The 4,243-nt window shown below is 43.9% G+C and overlaps 1 non-coding gene across 1 annotated transcript; it reads right to left on the reverse strand.

Annotated features, from left to right (window-relative positions):
- Positions 1–353: 353 nt before the first annotated feature.
- LOC130984213 (small nucleolar RNA R71) lies at positions 354–461 on the reverse strand. The gene has a single exon (XR_009088161.1). It is a non-coding gene; the product is annotated as a small nucleolar RNA R71 (small nucleolar RNA).
- Between the last annotated feature and the right edge of the window lie 3,782 nt (positions 462–4,243).

Genomic DNA, 4,243 nt, shown 5'->3' on the forward strand with positions numbered 1-4,243 from the left:
ACTTTACTACACCTACTCCTGATTTCTATGGGAGAAGCATCTCTATCCCTGCCATTGGAGCAAACCACTTTGAGCTTAAGCCTCAATTAGTTTCTCTAATGCAACAGAATTGCAAGTTTCATGGACTTCCAATGGAAGATCCTCATCAGTTTTTAGCTGAGTTCTTGCAAATCTGTGACACAGTCAAGACTAATGGGGTTAACCCTGAGGTCTACAGACTGATGCTATTCCCTTTTGCTGTAAGAGACAGAGCTAGAATATGGTTGGATTCTCAACCTAAAGAAAGCCTGGACTCTTGGGAAAAGCTAGTCAATGCCTTCTTGGCAAAGTTCTTTCCACCACAAAGATGGAGTAAGCTTAGAGTGGAAGTCCAAACCTTCAGACAGAAGGATGGAGAATCCCTCTATGAAGCTTGGGAAAGATACAAACAATTAATCAGAAGATGTCCCTCAGACATGCTTTCTGAATGGAGCATCATAGGTATCTTCTATGATGGTCTCTCTGAACTATCCAAGATGTCTTTGGATAGCTCTGCTGGAGGATCTCTTCATCTGAAGAAGACGCCTGCAGAAGCTCAAGAATTGATTGAAATGGTTGCAAATAACCAATTCATGTACACTTCTGAAAGGAATCCTGTGAACAATGGGACTAGTCAGAAGAAAGGAGTTCTTGAGATTGACACTCTGAATGCCATATTGGCTCAGAACAAGATATTGACTCAACAAGTCAATTTGATTTCTCAAAGTCTGTCTGGAATGCAAAATGCACCAAACAGTACTAAGGATGCTTCATCTGAAGAAGAAGCTTATGATCCTGAGAACACTTCCATGGAAGAGGTGAATTACCTAGGAGAACCCTATGGAAACACCTATAATTCTTCATGGAGAAATCACCCAAATCTCTCATGGAAGAATCAAGAGAGACCTCAACAAGGTTTCAATAATAATGGTGGAAGAAACAGGTTTAACAATGGTAAACCTTTTCCATCATCTTCTCAGCAACAGACAGAGAGTTCTAAGCAGAATACTTCTGACTTAGCAACAATGGTCTCTGATCTAATAAAGACCACTCAAAGTTTCATGAATGAAACAAGGTCCTCCATCAGAAATTTGGAAGGACAAGTGGGTCAGCTGAGCAAGAAAGTTACTGAACTCCCTCCTAGCACTCTCCCAAGTAATACAGAAGAAAATCCAAAAGGAGAGTGCAAAGCCATAGACATGGCCGAATATGGAGAGGAAAGAAAGGAGGAGGACACCACTGAGGAAGACCTCAGTGGGCGTGTACCAATCTCCTCTGAGTTCCTCAATGAGGAACAATGGGAATCTGAGGCTCAAAATGAGACCATAGAGATTCCATTGGACTTACTTCTGCCATTCATGAGCTCTGATGAGTATTCTTCCTCTGAAGAGGATGAGTATGTCACTGAAGAGCAAGTTGCTAAATACCTTGGAGCAATCATGAAACTGAATGACAAGTTATTTGGAAATGAGACTTGGGAGGATGAACCACCCTTGCTCACCAAAGAACTGAATGACTTGTCTAGGCAGAAACTGCCTCAAAAGAGGCAAGATCCTGGGAAGTTTTCTATACCTTGTACCATAGGCACCATGACCTTCAAGAAGGCCTTGTGTGACTTGGGGTCAAGTGTAAACCTCATGCCCCTCTCTGTAATGGAGAAATTAGGGATCTTTGAGGTGCAAGCTGCAAAAATCTCACTAGAGATGGCAGACAATTCAAGAAAACAAGCCTATGGACTTATAGAGGATGTTCTGGTTAAGGTTGAAGACCATTACATTCCTACTGATTTCATAGTCCTAGAGACTGGGAAGTGCATGGATGAATCCATCATCCTTGGCAGACCCTTTCTAGCCACAGCAAAGGCTGTGATTGATGTTGATAGAGGAGAGTTGATCATTCAAGTGAATGAAGAATCCTTGGTGTTTAAGGCCCAAGGATATCCCTCTGTCATCATGGAGAAGAAGCATGAAGAGCTTCTCTCAAAACAGAGCCAAGCAGAGCCCCCACAGTCAAACTCTAAGTTTGGTGTTGGGAGGCCACAACCAAACTCTAAGTTTGGTGTTGAACCCCCACATTCAAACTCTAAGTTTGGTGTTGGGAGGTTTCAACATTGCTCTGATCATTTGTGAGGCTCCATGAGAGTCCTCTGTCAAGCTAATGACATTAAAGAAGCGCTTGTTGGGAGGCAACCCAATGTTTTATAATTAATTATTTTCTTTTGTTATTTTATCTTTTTTGTAGGTTGATGATCATAAGAAGTCACAAAAACAATGAAAAAAGCAAAAACAAAATGAAAAACAGGAAGAAAAACAGCACACCCTGGAGAAGAAGAAGCTGGCGTTCAAACGCCAGTAATGCTAGCTGTTGGGCGTTTAACGCCCAGTCTGGCACCATTCTGGGCGTTTAACGCCAGAAAGGGGCACCAGACTGGCGTTAAACGCCAGTAAAGGGTAAAAACCTGGCGTTAAACGCCAGGAATGGGCACCAGCCCGGCGTTTAACGCCAGAAAAGGCTCAAAACGTGGATTTTGATGCCATTTGGTGCAAGGATGCCTTTTCCTTGACACTACAGGATCTGTGGACCCCACAGGACCCTACCATCACTCTCTCTCTTCTTCCCCCATTCACCAATCACCTCAACACCTCTTCCCCAAAAACCCCTCACCTATCAAATCCCATCTTTCTCTTCACCACTCACATCCATCCTTCATAAAATCCCCACCAACCTCACCCTTCAAATTCAAACCACTTTCCCTCCCAAACCCACCCTCAAATGGCCGAACCCTCATCCCCCTCTTTCCTATATAAACCCCTCTTTACCCCTTCATTTTCCACAACCTAAACACCCTTTCTTCCCTTCTTGGCCGAACACACTACCATCTCCCTCTTCCTCATTTCTTCTTCTTCTACTCTCTTCTTTCTTCTTTTGCTCGAGGACGAGCAAACATTTTAAGTTTGGTGTGGTAAAAGTGTTGCTTTTTCATAACCATTTATGGCATCCAAGGCCGGAGAAACCTCTAGAAAGAGGAAAGGGAAGGCAAAGGCTTCCACCTCCGAGTCATGGGAGATGGATAGATTCCTCTCAAGGGTGCATCAAGACCACTTCTATGAAGTTGTGGCCTTGAAGAAGGTGATCCCCGAAGTCCCCTTTTCACTCAAAAAGGGTGAATATCCGGAGATCCGCCATGAGATCCGAAGAAGAGGTTGGGAAGTACTTACCAACCCCATTCAACAAGTCGGAATCTTGATGGTTCAAGAGTTCTATGCCAATGCATGGATCACCAAGAACCATGACCAAAGTGTGAACCCGGATCCAAAGAATTATCTTACTATGGTTCGGGGGAAATACTTGGATTTTAGTCCGGAAAGTGTGAGGGTGGCGTTCAACTTGCCTATGATGCAAGGAGATGAGCATCCTTACACTAGAAGGGTCAACTTTGATCAAAGGTTGGACCAAGTCCTCACAGTCATATGTGAAGAGGGCGCACAATGGAAGCAAGATTCAAGAGGAAAGCCGGTCCAATTGAGAAGGCATGACCTCAAACCCGTGGCTAGAGGATGGTTAGAGTTCATACAACGCTCAATCATCCCCACTAGCAACCGGTCCGAAGTTACCATAGACCGGGCTATCATGATCCATAGCATCATGATTGGAGAAGAAATAGAGGTTCATGAGGTTATAGCCCAAGAACTCTATAGGGTGGCGGACAAGACCTCTACCTTGGCAAGGTTAGCCTTTCCTCACCTCATTTGTCACCTCTGTTATTCAGTGGGAGTTGACATAGAGGGAGACATCACCATTGATGAGGACAAGCCCATCACTAAGAAAAGGATGGAGTACACAAGAGATCCCACTCATCATGAGATCCCTGAGATTCCTCAAGGGATGAATTTTCCTCCACAAGACTATTGGGGGCAACTAAACACCTCCCTAGGAGAGTTGAGTTCCAATATGGGACAACTAAGGGTGGAGCACCAAGAACACTCCATTCTCCTCCATGAAATTAGAGAAGAACAAAGAATCATGAGAGAGGAGCAACAAAGGCAAGGAAGAGACATTGAGGAGCTCAAGCACTCCATAGGACCTTCAAAAGCAAGGAAGAGCCGCCATCACTAAGGTGGACCCGTTCCTTGATTTCCTTGTTCTTTATTCCTTTGTTTTTCGATTTTTATGCTTTATGTTATCCATGCTTGTGTCTTGTGATCATTAGTGTCTTAGTGTCTAT

Source organism: Arachis stenosperma, chromosome 5 (assembly GCF_014773155.1).
Source record: "Arachis stenosperma cultivar V10309 chromosome 5, arast.V10309.gnm1.PFL2, whole genome shotgun sequence".
Classification (NCBI taxonomy): Eukaryota; Viridiplantae; Streptophyta; class Magnoliopsida; order Fabales; family Fabaceae; genus Arachis; species Arachis stenosperma.